Below are 15,922 nucleotides of genomic sequence, written 5' to 3'. Positions count from 1 at the left end.
ATGAATCTTCCTTGGAATGGAAAAACCATCAAGTGAAGATTTTCACTTGATGATTTTTCACATATGGCGAGAGTTTAATGGGTATCTGCTGAATAAATAATTTAATAACCTTGGTCCCAAAGACAGACAGTGCTCTTTTTTTTAAAAAAAAAGATTTTATTTACTTATTTGAGAGAGAGACAGTGAGAGAGAGCATGAGAGGGGAGAAGGTCAGAGGGAGCAGACTCCCCATGGAGCAGGGAGCCCGATGCGGGCCTTGATCCCAGGACTCTGGGATCATGACCTGAGCCGAAGGCAGTCCCTTAACCAACTGAGCCACCCAGGCGCCTGACAAGGCTCTTTCAGGGAATACTCAGCCAAAGAAAAATAAGAAGCAAATTATATAAACAAATACTGAGTACATTTAATCCCACTCCACTTATGTGATAATTCACTCAACCAGTATTTTTACTCATTGACTATGTGAAGAAATTACATTAGGTCATCTAACAAGATACAATCCCTGCCTTCAAGGGGTTTAAAGTCTAGTATATAAGATTTATACACAGAGCTAACTACATTCAGGTGAGGGCATTATTGCCAACTGGGGCAAGGGAATTTGCTAAGATGCATTATTCCCGCAATCCAACCGCCCCCTCTCCTCTTCCTGGCCACCTTTCATGTCTACTGATGTGTCTGTGGCAATGTTTATTTCTGAAGTATAAAAAAAAGCATGTGGACTGTGCCTGAGAAAAATGGAGAGAGTATATAGTTCCCTACCTTTCTGAATAAACCCAAAGATTTAATCTCCCCGCAGGCTAATGAAATTGCAGAGAGTACACATTTTTCCCACTGAATTCCTCACCGCAGCCACTCTGTGACTTCTTTCTCTGTGATAGAAACCCTTTCCTCCATTAGTCATCTTATTAAGTACGTACCTATGGGAAAAGATCTTTCACTTGCAGATTCCACCATTGCCTCCAACTCAGTATATTTCTGGAGGTAGAAAATGGTGTGGAGAAAAACAAAACAAAACAAAAAATAAACCTTTGAAGCTAAACAAACACGAGTGCAAATCTCAGCTCAGCTAATCTTCTTACTAGATGAATGACCTCAGGCAAGTTAACTTAAGCTCTCTGAGTCTCAGTTTCCTCCCACATAAAATGAAAATGATAATGCTGTGTCAGAGACTGCTAGTTCTTTCCCTAAATCCAGCCTATCCTTTGCCATAGGAATAGAATTTTTAGCTGGTCACAAGTTTGCCTAGAATAGAACAAGCCTTCCTTGGCCATGGGAATAAATTCTGGTTAAAGGGATGTAGGTGGAAGCAACGGTGTGCTGGTAAAGGGCTTCACTGGTTCTACACACACACACACACACACACACACACACACACAGTGTGCACACATATGCATGTAAGTTTATTATAAATGTTACTGATATTAAAGACATACAATTTACAAATAATGAAATACACAGTAAGCTATGACAAGTTCCGTACACCCAACTGAGTCTTACAGAATGCTTTGGTTAATTGTTGGGGAACAAGGAGTTCAACCACGATTTGACAAATGGAGTTCCGTTCCAGTTCTCTCTTTCCCCAATAAATGTATTGCCATTCAGTCTGAAATGTGATCTACTATTAAACAGTTTTTTATCCTCTTATAAACTGAAATCTCTTTCAGTTTTAGCCCACTTTATGTCTGAAGCTCACTCATTTGCTGAGGAGGTAAGTGACTTCTCTGCTGAACTGGATAATGGTTTTCTAATGCTGGAAGGATATTGCCTTAATGTTCTGTGAATTCATAATGTGGTGACCACAGATACACCACACTTTTAGGTTTCATCTGCAGTTTTGACATTTTTCTGCAACACTTTCCTAAGTTTAGACAAATAAAATAATAAATCAAAACCTGACTTATAGCTTTTGCTGATTTCCCTGGTGTAAATATTCTCATCATGACTGAATTCAATCTACCAGCATGAGTTCACTGAGCACAGAACTGCGACAAAATACACAGTGTTTCCTTATTTTGAAAGCAATAGATATAATTTCACTGTTATGGTTATTTGGAGTTCTCTGAGTTGTCTATATTTTCTTACCATTCTTAACACTGTATTCAGTCTCATTTTCAAGAACTTTCTGTATGTTATCAGTCATAGGTTATCATCTCTCGATAGAACATAAGTACCATGAATATAGGTACTCAGAAAAATGACAAAATAATAAATCAAACCCTGACTTGGAGCATTTGCTGGGAGTTTTATTCAGCATTGCCTCTGGTTACACCCATCCTATAAAAAGTGTTCAAACAAATATTTGTTAAATAAATGAATTTGTTAAACAAAAGTTGCCAATATTTCCCCAGACTATAATTTTTCCTATTTTATTTATATTTATGCTTTTTGCCATACAAAACTGTTAAATCAGATGTAGTCTAATATGTCTGCCTTTTCATCTATTGTATTTGAGTTTTCTGTCCTGTTTAAGAATGACTCTCTCAAACCAAGGTGGATTATTCTCCTAAATTTTTTCTAGAAGTTTAATTTTTTTGTTGTTACATTTATATCTGGAATCCATCTGGAATATATTTTTGTATATGACATGCATTTCTTCCAGATGGCTAGCCCATTGTGCCACTTCTGTAAATAAATTATTTTTCTCTGCAAAGCTCAAATTCCACCTTTGTGGTACATTAAGTTCCCATGTGCGCTTTATTTCCGATAAATAAACTCTTTATTTAATAACTCTTTTATCTAATAACTCTGACTCTTTATTTCCGATTCTCTAATATGTTTCAGTATCTATTTGCCTACTTCCTGGGCTTTATGATACTCTTTTGATACCCTGACTTTATCACAGTGGCAATATGATAACAGAGCACAATTATAGTGTTTACTATATCCTATTCTAAGCAATTTCGATTTAATCTTCACCAAAACTCTATGAGACAGGTACTATTAATATCCTCATTTTACTGATGATGGAAATAAGGTGGCAGAGGTAAAGAAACACGCTCTGCCCCACACCAGTAGTAAGTAGTGGAGCCTGGAACCAAAGCTCTGGAGCCCAGGTTCTTTTTTTTTTTTTTTTTTTTTAATTTTTTATTTTTTATAAACATATATTTTTATCCCCAGGGGTACAGGTCTGTGAATCACCAGGTTTACACACTTCACAGCACTCACCAAATCACATACCCTCCCCAATGTCCATAATCCCACCCCCTTCTCCCAAACCCCCTCCCCCCGGCAACCCTCAGTTTGTTTTGTGAGATTAAGAGTCACTTATGGTTTGTCTCCCTCCCAATCCCATCTTGTTTCATTTATTCTTCTACCCACTTAAGTCAAACCACCTTTGTGTACAGCATGTACCCTTTTCCTAATCCTTTTAAAAAATAATTTTCTTAGCTATTCCTGGAAGTTATTCTTCCATAGACTTCTTTACAATAATTTTATTGAGTTTCCAAACAAAAACAAAACCTCTCTATTGGGATTCTAATTAGAATTGTATTAACTTTACGCATTAATTCCGGGAGGCACATGGTTTTGTGAATTAAGTCTTCCCCTTTAGGAACATGATCAACTTTTCTCTATGTTCAGGTCTCATTTCATGTATTCTTTATTATGAGTTTCCCTTCTGTAGGTCTTGCACCTTGTAAAATTTTATCCCAGATATTCTGTAAGTTTTGCCATTGTTATGAATGAAAATTTCTCCCCATTGTTGAAAGTATAGAGAAAAGCTTTTTTTGTTTGTGTGTGTTGTATGTATATATGTTCAGTCACCTTATCAAATTCTCTTATTAATTCTACAGTTTTTGTCACGTGAGTTTTCTAGTAACACAGTTATATCATTTGCAAACTCTTCTCTCCTTTCTTCCCTGCATTTATTCTGTCCTTCCTTCTTTCCTTTCCTCCCTCCTTCCCTCCCTCCCCCTCTTCTTCCTTTTCTCTAATCTAGTTTTGGGTTATTTAGTGGCAAGATTAATATAAGAAAGGCAGGATAAAAGCTTGATTCTTTTTCTTCTATTTACTAGCTTCTAAGATAATGAATTACTTCCCTATAGTTCTCTAAAGGTGATCAGTTAGGGTTTTTTCTCAGGTTGGGGTTTTTTTTTTTTTTTTGGTCTTGTCTTTGTTTTTGTTTTTAAAGGGAGAGGGAGAGAGGACAGGTGAGGAACAGAGGCAAGGCAGAGAGAGAAACTTAAGCAGGCTCCGTGCCTGGCACAGAGCCAGACACAGGGCTCCATCTCACAATCCTGAGATCATGTCCTAAGCTGAAATCAAGAGTTGGACCCATAACCAACTGAGCCACCTAGGAGGCTCTCCAGTTTTTTAAAAGCTGTGGTGAGATATACATAATACAAAATTTACCATTCGTGACATTTAGTATATTTACAATGTTGTACAACATCACTCCATCTAGTTCCAGAATATCTTTATTACCCCCAAAAGAAACCCCCTATTCATTAAGTACTCACTCCCTTTTCTTTCCTTTTTCTAGCCCCTGGCAACTACTAATTTGCTCTCAGTCTCTACAGATTTACCTATCCTAGATATTTCTCTCTCTTATTTTAAAGAAATCTTTTTTTTTTTTTTAAGATTTTATTTATTTATTTGACAGACAGAGATCACAGTAGGCAGAGTGGCAGGCAGAGAGAGGTGGGGGGAAGCAGGCTCCCTGCTGAGCAGAGAGCCCAATGCGGGACTCCATCCCCGGACCCTGAGATCATGACCTGAGCTGAAGGCAGAGGCTTAACCTACTGAGCCACCCAGGCACCCCTAAATATCTCATATAAATGAATACGAGGTATTTCATATGAGGTGTGGCCTTTGTGTCTGTCTTTTTAAAATATTATGAATTCATGGATTGAAACATATTTGATAGGTTTCAATAATTACAATTATTATCTTTTTGAAGCTCAAATTTTTCTATCTTTGGTCAGTATGAGCCTCTTCTAGTTGGCTTCTGGGTTCTTTTGAAACATTCAGACTCTTCCTTGCTTAGTGTTACAGGACATTCTAGGCTTTTTTTGTACATTTCTTGTGACAGACTTGGAATTGGCCATTTCTCTCAGAAACACAGATTTCTTTCAGTGAGAAATGGTATTTTAAGACATTTTGGGTACTAGTTTAGCCCATTGCTATTGGGTTGGTTACTGTTTCTAGGCTTTTTTAGTGGACAAAGCTAGGTAGTATAGGTGTCTAAATCTATATTTATATTTTCAAAGGTAAACCATTTCATGAGTTTATATGATATTTCTAATTTAAATTCAGGTCTATGGGTTTTTACTTAGCTTCTTTTATATTATAATTGCATGTCCTTTCTTCCGCAATAATCTTGGTTCTCAAGGAAAAGGGGGATGAGAGACTCAGATGTCTCGTGATTACTCATTTATTTAATTCTATATATCACATATACAGTAGTCTCAGTAAAACAATACTATTTACTGAGAATAATTAGAATTATTTTTTTCATTATGCTCTCCCTAACTCCCCTCATCTTTTTAATAATTGTATTACATCTATATTGCCTGAGCGTATAAACATTACCTACCAGACAGACACTCTTCCTTTTAATACTCATTTACTTTTGTCTCTACAGATATATATATTCCATATTTAAGGTTCACCATTAGTCTTATGTCAATGTCTCTCTAACCCTTTTGATTGTTTGAAGTTCATTCTCTAATAGATTCCTCAGGAAAGCCTCATGGATACAATATTCTCTGAATTACTGTATTTTGATCATCTTTGATCTGTGCCCCTTATATTTGAAAGTCAATGTTTCTGGATATAAGATCCTTGGCTCACATTTTTCTTCTTTTGAGTATCTTAATTATTTTACTTCCATATCCTCTGTTATATGGTGTGGCCATTGAAAGGTTCTATGCTAATCTAGTTTTCTTAACCTTACACATCAGTTTCTGTTTTTGCTTAGATGACCAAACCCTGAGTAGTTCCAGTGGTTCTTCATCAGTGTGAGGCCCCATCCTGCAAGGGAGCCCTGGGAAATTGGGCTGGGCAGCACACAGGGGCCAGAGGGTTTCAGCTTTGCTAGGGGCTCCTGGTGCTCACCTGCTATTTGGTTGGGCCAAACCCCTCACTGTTTTACCTGCTCCTCCCTCATTGTCCTTCCATCTTTTGCAGTAAATACCTTTTAGCCATTTTGGGGTCTTCTGTTTGCATAGCTGTCTGATGCTGTGTTGCTTTCCTCTGCTTTCTCCTATGCAAGCTCTGGGATACCATGCGGGTCTGTGGCTCCTGACAGTCTGTCTTCAGCTGCTTGTATTTTGGGACTTGTGTAGATACCCCGTCAATTAGTTTCAGTATAAATGTTACCCGTGCATGGGTGTTTCATTCTGCTATCTATTGCTCTGTCTGTTTTTAAATAGGAAATAAAAGAGATTAAAGAAGGACACTACCACCACCATCATCGCTGGGGAGAAACCTTTTCTCTCTCTTACTCACCTCCACTCAATTATTAGTTGCTATTTCCAATTCCTTTAGAGCTGGAATGTGCCCAGAGGAAGGAGAGAAAAGATGGGTAGAAAGTTCATTTTTGACAGATACTGTTATAAGCTGGCTTCACATTTCCTAGGCCTGTTCTTTTTTTTTTCTTTCTTTCTTTTCTTTTTCTTTTCTCTCATGGCCACTTGTATAATTTTTCAGATTTTTCCAGCTGGGTACTTCTGACAGGAAATCTAGTGATGTGGGCAATGAATTCTATGCACTTTCTCTGCCCTCAATCTCTACTTTCCCCATTACCATTATAAACTGTATAAACTCTCTCTGCTGGACTGTCATAGCCCTCTCACACTGTGCTCTTGGCAAGAATCAAAAGAGCTGATTCTCTCTCCCTCAAGGCTTATGTCTGGTCTAAGGGAAGAAAGTTTTGTCCTCTGACCCAACAAACACCACAGGGCAGATCAGTCCCAATATACCTGCCTACATTCTGCCACTGGAATGGCTATTCTCTTGCTCAGGAGATTTCTTAGATGGGACTAAGACCCCAGATAACTTTTCTTCTCCACCATCCCCTCTCCCTCCCAATGATACAAATCAGGCTTTCTGTGCTGTCCAACTGAAATCTCTAGGATTAGACTTGAGGTCAGCTGGTAACATTCCCCTGTGATTGGTGGAGAAGGAGAGTAGGAACCACAGCTCAGCTATTTCCAAAGAAAGCCTCCTGACAAATTTCTCTTTAATTTCCAACTCTTGACCCTTTTGTGACTACAAGATGGGTGAGAAATTTTAAAATTATGTAATAAATTTTTGCCTTTATAAATCCTGTATTTATAAATTGCCTTTATAAATTTGCCTTTATAAATTTTGCATGTACTTTAGTCCTTCCTTTGGAATATAGTGATGCAGACAGAGTCTGATGTACCTTGCAACATAGGTGAAACTTCAATTTTAATGTAATGTCATTTTTAAAAAAGATTTTATTTATTTATTTTACAGACAGAGAGCACAAGTAGGCAGAGAGGCAGGCAGAGAGAGAGAGAGAGAGAGAGGAGGAAGCAGGCTCCCTGCCAAGCAGAGAGCCCAATGCGGGGCTCGATCCCAGGACCCTGGAATCATGACCTGAGCCGAAGGCAGAGGCTTTAACCCACTGAGCCACCCAGGTGCCCCTGTAAGGTCATGTTTTAATAAGAATACATTTATATCCTCTATATTCTCAAATCATAGCTGTAGAGTTCAATTTAATGTTCACTCATCATATTTTCTCATAATATCTTCTTTCTTATTCCCAGTCGTGTGGTGTTCTTTTCTATATTTACCCCTTTATTAGGTTTGAGAGAGATTTACCCCTTTTATTGGTCTTTTTCAAATATTAAACTTTGAGGATTTAATGAGAGCTCCACAACATTTTATACATTTCAAAAATACCAACCTTGTCTTTATTATCTCCTATAATATTTTCTTTTGGTTTCCTCATTCTTTTACTACCTTCTTAAAAAAAAAATTCATTACAAAGAAATGTATTTTTTGGGACTCAGGCTATATATTTTCCTCAGAGTACAGTTTTAGCTGTAACTTATTGGTTTTCCTCTTTTTCTTTTTAAATTTTTAAAATTTATTTGACAGACAGAAGAGATCACAAGCAGGGGGAAGAGCAGAGGGAGAGGTAGAAGTTGCTCCCTGCTGAGCAAAGAGCCCAGAATCGGGTTTGATCCCAGGATCCCAGGATCATGACTTGAGCTAAAGGTAGATGCTTAAGTGACTGAGCCACCCAGGTGCTCTGGTTTTCCTCTTTGATCAAGAAAATTTCATATAGAAATTAATGGAATAAAAGCAATGCTGAATTAAATAAAATTGAAATGAAAGCAATGCAAACAAGCAATAAAAAGTGCATTTGATCCCCCCAAATTTGCAGTTAATTCACTAAATGGAAGAGATGCATTTTGAATAGTAGTAATGAACAAATTCCTGTATTGTTTGACAGTCCGACTAGTGAAAATGATAAAATCATATGAACATACTGGAAAAAAATTTATATTGTTTTATGATTCGGCAGAAAATACTGGATAACAAATAATTATATAAAACACATGTGAACTTTACAATGAGGGCATTGATGACAAACTGGTGAGTGGATATCATCAATTCAAAGACAATTTAAGGTTAGTCATTGAATAAGAAACTTTGAAATGGCCTGAGATCTTATGGTTTATATATGATAGAAATTTGATAAGAGATTTCCTCAAATTTGACAACAGTCCTACAAAGTTATATGATAATAACAATATCACATCTAATCTGAAGGAAAATTTCTAAACCATCATTAATAAAAAACAAATTTTGATCAACCTGGAGGAATACTAGAGGAAAACTGAATTATCTTTCTAGTTTTTCTATGAAAAACAATATTATAATATCATTGCCATATGAAAAGGTAATCAAAGAATATGCAGCCAAAATACTATGGAGGATATCAGGAAGTTAATAAAAATATTATTAGGTTACTTTATTTTGTTATTTTTCTGTATTTTCTAATATTTTCAGAATGCATTTACTTTTCCATTTTTAAATTTGTTATGTAACTTCTCTTTACACTCTAAATAAATATTCAGGTTTATATCTAATTTCGTATTTTTAATTTTATATTATTTTTCTTAAAGAACACTCCTTCTACCTCCTCCCCACCCCACAAATTCATAAGCTTTAGGGCTTCTAAAACTTGTCTGCCCAGTCACCTTCCTTCTCATTGAAACACATTCTACTGATACTAGGTTATTTCTTAAGGGGTAATGATGCTGCTTTCCATGTACTGCTTGGGACTGGTTTTACAAGGAACCCGAGGATGAAGGTGACACCAGTTTTGGAGTTCTTAGTGTGCTAATAAAGCATTATCTGAAAAAAAGGAAATTCAACATGGTTTTTGAGCCACTTGATGGTCATTAGAACATTAAAATCAATTTGGATCACTACCTTTCCTCTCCTATCTAATTATCTAACATATTCCAGATGTAGAAAGGATTTAAATATAAATAAGGAAGTCATGCAAGACTGTATACAAGAATTCCTATACAACATCAATGTGGGAAAAGGTTTTCAAGTTTTACAAGTCTCAGAGGCCCTAAGAGAAAAGATTGATAAATTTTAATGAATAAAAATAAGAAAATTCTGCTTGCCAAGAAATAATAAAGTTAATATAAGAAACAAATCGAGGAAAAAATATTAATAACACATATTCCACAGGGTTTATTTCCTTAATATAAAAAAAAGTTCTTAATAAGAAAAAACATCAACAACCCGATAGAAAAATTGACCAAGGATATTATTAGGTGTTTTATCAAAAAAAGAAATACAGATGATTTGTGAACATAGGAAGAGTTGTTCAATCACCCCTATAATAAGAGAAATGCAAGTTGAACCTGACAGATTGGCAAAGATCCAAAAGTTTGTAACATACTAAGAAGCAAGCAACTATTTGAACAAGTGTAAATTGGCACAACTTCTGGAAAAGGCAGCTTAAATTTGACCAAATAGCTTCATCTCTAGAAATTAATGTTATAGATATGTCTACGCACATAAATTGTTACATGCAGAAACGCATTGTTTCTCTTTTCAATTTATTTATTTATTTATTTGACACAGAGAGAGAGAGAGAACACAAGTAGGCAGGGGGGTGGGGAAGCAGGCTCCCTTCTGAGCAGAGAGCCTAACTCAGGGCTCCATCCCAGGACCCTGACCTGAGCCAAAGGCAGAGGCTTAACCCACTGAGCCACCCAGGCGCCCCAGAAAGTCCTGGTTTCTAATAGTGTAATGCTGAGAACAACCTGAATGTCTATCAAAAGGGACTGGTTAAATATATAATGGTACATCCATCCATAGAACACTATACAGCCCCCCACCACACAAAAGAATTGAAAGCAGCCCTGTACAGATAGGAAACATTCCTAAAGACCTATCATTAGAAATGCAATGTTCACACCTCACACCAGTCAGAATGGCTAAAATAAACAAGTCAGGAAATGACAGATGCTGGCGAGGATGCGGAGAAAGGGGAACCCTCCTACACTGTTGGTGGGAATGTAAGCTGGTGCAGCCACTCTGGAAAACAGCATGGAGGTTCCTCAAAATGTTGAAAATAGAACTGCCCTATGACCCAGCAATTGCACTATTGGGTATTTACCCTAAAGATACAAACGTATGATCCGAAGGGGCACGTGCACCCGAATGTTTATAGCAGCAATGTCCACAATAGCCAAACTATGGAAAGAACCTAGATGGCCATCAACAGATGAATGGATCAGGAAGATGTGGTATATATACACAATGGAATACTATGCAGCCATCAAAAGAAATGAAATCTTGCCATTTGCAACAACATGGATGGAACTAGAGCGTATCATGCTTATTGAAATAAGTCAAGCAGAGAAAGACAACTATCATATGATCTCCCTGATATGAGAAAGTGGCGATGCAACATGGGGGCTTAAGTGGGTAGGAGAAGAATAAATGAAACAAGATGGGATTGGGAGGGAGACAAACCATAAGTGACTCTTAATCTCACAAAACAAACTGAGGGTTGCTGGGGGGAGGGGGGTTGGGAGAAGGGGGTGGGATTATGGACATTGGGTATGTGCTTTGGTGAGTGCTGTGAAGTGTGTAAAGCTGGTGATTCACAGACCTGTACCCCTGGAGATAAAAATATATGTTTATAAAAAATAAAAAATTAAAAAAAAATGCAATGTTCAGAGTGGGACATTGACATTTCAATGGATACACTTAATACTTATGCTTTCATGGAATATATCCTAAGGATCATGGTTACTTTCGGGTAGAGAGAGAACTAGGGCAGGAGTGAGTAGGTGGGTGGGAAGACTTACTTTTCAGTACATATCCTTTTGCATTTTTCAAATGTTATTGCACGTACCTATCTTACCTATTAAAGTGCTACAATTATTTGTTAAAAATAAGACATGACCTATAACTATGCTAGTGAAAATATTTGAGTATTGGTAGTTCCTTCCCTGAAGGCACAGTATTGGGTACTGGAGAAAAAGCAAGGTAGTCCAATACTTAAGTATAACATTATCATCTGTAAATAAGGTTATCATTCTACTAATGATCTATGAATGGTTGCTGAGGACTTTCTGAACTATCCAAATCTCAGTCAAGGTTTAACCTCAGGAGAACACAAAAATTTAAAGCTGAAGCCTGTTTAGGTGTATGATTATTATCTGTCCAAAGGAAAACTGAGCTGATAGACGGGAGGTGGTCAATAAGAGGTTTAGAAAAAGGAGGCCAAGAGTAGAATTTGAAAGTATTTGTCTAGTACTGACTCAGGGAGATGTTCTGTGGAATGTCGGGTCAGTTATGTCTTTTACTTTTCCTATAGAATTAGTAACTGTCATTTAAATGATCTTTGACTAGTGGCTAAAAACACAGCCTTTGAAGACAAATAGATGTGGGCTCAAATCCCAGTTCTTCTTCCTTTTTTTTTTTTTTTAAGATTTCGTTGATTTATTTGAGAGAGTGACAGAGAGAGAGTGTGTGAGCATGAGCAGGGGGAGGAGCAGAAGGAGGAGCAGAGGGAGAGGGAGAAGCAGGGAGCCCAACACGGGGCTTGATCCTGGGACTCCGGGATCATGAACTGAACCAAAGGCAGACGCTTAACTGCCTGAGCAGCCCAGTTCTTTTTATCGTCTGGGTGATTTTAGGCACATGTCAATTCAGTTTATATATAGGTAATATGTGGCTAGTAATCTTTACTTTAATAATCTTTACGTGAATATTGTCATGGGTTAAGGAAAGTAATAGGAAAGGTCTAGTACATTGGCCAGCATGTAGTTAGTGCTTACTGAATAGTAACTATTATTTTTATTTATAGATTGCTTTTATCGTCTCTGCAACTTATAATCTTAAGGTCTGCTTAATAGTTGGAAACAAATTAAACTGAGTAAAATGGATAGCATTTTGTCATTAAGGTAAAACATACTAGGTGTGGTGCATAAACAATGAATTATGGACTACTGAAAAAAATTAAATTAAATTAAAAACAACAACAACAAGGTAAAACATAGCCTACCAGACGGAATCTATTTGTGTTCTCCTTTATTCCTCTATTTATTTATTTTTGAGGCTCTTGGTATTATATAATATATAATAATAACAATAACAGATATATATACATATATATTAAAAATTTCAAAACTGTGTTGCAAAAATAATTGTGTTTTAAATGTCATTTACATTAAGTGTAGAGTGTTGTTTTTGTGTTATCTGCATAATAATAATATTTGAAATGTTATTGTATAGTGCATCACAGACTGCATGAAAGTTTTACATGAATGTCCTCCACTTTTAGTCACTGTGCATCTCTGGGACTGGATGGATGACCTCCTTTGATGATAACATCAAACATCTGAACTTGAAGCCCTTTGTGAGTGTGAGAACCAGCCAAATAACTGTCCCGAATCCCAGCCCCTGCGATAGGCAGGTTCTATGGAGGAAGACAGGACAGAAAGGCAAACTCCTCTAATGAGGTGCAAAAATGAGGCATACACATTTCTCTCTTCCACTTGCTCAGCATTTCCAAGTTGCCAGTGACAAAAGCCAAAGTTAATGTCTTGTTTCTTCCTCTCAGTTGGTGTGACATAGTCCTTACTGCTAACCTGAGTGGGCTGCCACTTGGGGGCCTGGACAATGCTCTTTGTAATGCAGGGAAATCTCAAACCACTCACACTTCCCTGCATCATGGGAAGTGCTTCAGGCCAGTTAAAATCAAGAAACGATATAGTTAAAAGACTTTTCAAGAATTAGGAATTAGCTCCTAAGTGGAGTCTTCAGTTGGACACCAAAGAGAAATGGCCCATTTTCTTCCTGGTTGAGTGAGTTTTTGCTGCTGATCTGTAAATTCTACACCATTTCAAAGTTACTGGCTGGGAAATTAATGGAAACTGATCTGGGAATTTTTTTCTTTCGTACCCTTCTGTGTGATGCCTTATTTAAAATAATTCAGACTCAAAGTGAATTTCTAGCAAATGGTGCTCTGGCTGCTATTAAATTTATTGATGGCAAATCCATCATCCCTGCTTTTTATGTATGATGTCGCTGATGTGGTGATTTTTTTTTTTTAAAGCTCCGTGGTGAGACTTTCCTAAAATTCACATCTTCCATCTGCCCCCATAGTGCTACAAGCGACTTTAGGTTAAGATACTATTTAGCAAATTAATTTGCCATGTTGAGATTTTATGGCAAAGTTTTGCAAAACCATTAAGTAAACCATGCTTATTTTTTCTATATTGGGATTTTTTTGATGTGCTAAGATTTTTATATAAATTTGTTATTTATCTTGATGAAAGCCAGATAAATAAATGCTCCTATCGTGCGTAATAACTCAACTCTTTGCTTTCCCAAGGCCAGAGCCAGGCTGAAAGGAAATTCATCTCAAAGCTATTAAGAAAAGCCAGATAGAAAGGGAGCATAAAAATGAAATGAACTATGGTGAAAGGGCCAGACCCTCTTCCAGACTGCCCTACATCATGGCAGCTACCCAGGTGGAACAAAGATTTAGAGCTCCAAATAGAACTCAAGAATGGAAAGAAATGATGTGGGATGGTCTGAGGAAGGGATCAATCTATCCTGTGTTCATGGGAGATACAGGGAGAAAAAAATCATTCGGCAAAGTCTCAACAGTCTAAGCTAGAAATAACATGTCCCACCCCCAAACTGCCACCGTGGCCCCCATTTGAATACACCTCAAAAGCAGCCCTTGTTTCCACTGCTTTGTTTCCTGCCCAGGCCTGCAAGGGGACAAAACAAAGGAAGTGAAGAAACCACCTGGGTGCCTCCTTCCTGATACTTGAGGGACTGGTTGCTTCTAACTTTCCAGTTGTCACTGAATCCCCTGGTGACTACAAAGAGTACAAAGAAATTCTGACAAGTGATTTGGACCTTGAGGGTTTCCTCTAATAACCCCCCTTTGGTGGCTTTTTTCTTTTAAAGTCTCTACAACTACATAGCCCAGAGCTTGGTGTCACTCTGCCTTCTCTGTTATCCATTAAGACACTGGCATGTCTTATCTTTCCATCATGTTGGAGGAGCTTGTGAATTCCTGAAAAACTAGGCTTTTAGGCCCATTCACCCAATGGAATTTCCTCAATTGCAATGTTTTCTCTCGTTTTTCTGGGTCCAAATCTTGTCCACTACCCTCCCCCACCCAAAAAGCAGCTAAAGATGGACTCCTGGATGGCTCAGTCAGTTGAATGACTGACCCTTTTTTTGTTGTTGTTAATTTTTTTATTTTTTTATTAACATATAATGTATTATTAGCTTCAGGGGTACAGGTCTGTAAATTGCCAGGTTTACACTTTACAGCACTCACCTTCCCCAATGTCCATAATGAATGACTGACTCTTGATTTCATCTCCGTTCATGATCTCAGGGTCATGAGATTGACCCCCACATGGGGCTTCTTGCTGGGCATACAGCCTACTTGGGATTCTCTCCCTCCCTCTCCCTCTTCTCTGCCCTGGCCCCCTCTCAAGATAAACAAACAAATCTTTAAAAAACTTTCAAAGGGTAGCTAAAGTTATTTCCAATTTGAGAAACCTTCTGTAGCACCATTAGTCATTCCTTGTGGTGGCCTCCTTTCTATGTTTGGAGAATTAATTACCCTTGTAGGGCATGGTCCATTTTCCCCTACAACCCTGATAATGCCAGATACACACTTTCCCAGCCTTCTTTGCAGCTAGGTAGGGTGTGGGCAGGTGACCTAGGCTATTCCAGTGAGATGTCCCCATCTTAAACTAGCTGTGAGAGGAAGCAGGAATGGTGCAGAATCCATTCTGGTGGCCAGTGGGAGCTGCAGCAGCAGTAGCAGCAGCAAGTAATCTGTCTTCCAGAGGCAGTAATGGGTGTGTTCCCTGTAGCTGAATTGTTTGTGTCCTCTGGGCAAGCAACACAGTCTGTGCCCAGTAGCAATGGGTGTGATGTGTTTGCCATTCCAGTTGCCCAAATAATTTAGAGTATTGTTTCTGCCTCCACAACCTCTAAGTCTGTTCTCCAGCCTCCCTGAGATTCTTTGAGTTACCCACTAGTTTATTAAACAGTTTTATTGAGATATAATTCACATGCCATATAATTTCACCCATTTAAAGTGAACAATTCAATGTTTTAAGGTAAATTAATGGGTGTGAGCAATGATCACCACAATCTAAGTTTAGAACATTTTGTCCTTGCAAAAGAAACCCCATACCCATTTAGCAGTTACTTTCCATTCTTTTCCCTACTCCTGGATCTAGGCAACCATTAATCTATTTAATACCTCCATAAATTTGCCTATCCTGGCATTTCATATATACCGAATTGTACAGCATGAGTTTTTTTGTGATTGGCTTCTTTCATGTACGATAATGGTTTTAAATTGCATCCATGTTTATCATGTATTGGTAATTCATTCCTTTTTATTGTTGAATAATATTCCATTGTA

At 37.6% G+C, this 15,922-nt stretch overlaps 1 long non-coding RNA gene across 1 annotated transcript in view; it reads left to right on the top strand.

The window, feature by feature from the left end:
- LOC132022574 (uncharacterized) overlaps positions 1-15,922 on the top strand; it is a 110,870-nt gene that overhangs the window by 63,450 nt on the left and 31,498 nt on the right. Inside the window, exon 2 of the long non-coding RNA XR_009405632.1 lies at positions 1,665-1,708. This is a non-coding gene — a long non-coding RNA (uncharacterized LOC132022574). The remainder of the gene's footprint in view (positions 1-1,664; positions 1,709-15,922) is intronic.

The sequence above is a fragment of the Mustela nigripes genome, chromosome 7, assembly GCF_022355385.1.
Source record: "Mustela nigripes isolate SB6536 chromosome 7, MUSNIG.SB6536, whole genome shotgun sequence".
In the NCBI taxonomy this organism is placed as follows: domain Eukaryota; kingdom Metazoa; phylum Chordata; class Mammalia; order Carnivora; family Mustelidae; genus Mustela; species Mustela nigripes.
The sequence above is the reverse complement of the archived record's forward strand: the minus strand, read 5'-3'. Positions and strand labels throughout refer to the sequence as shown.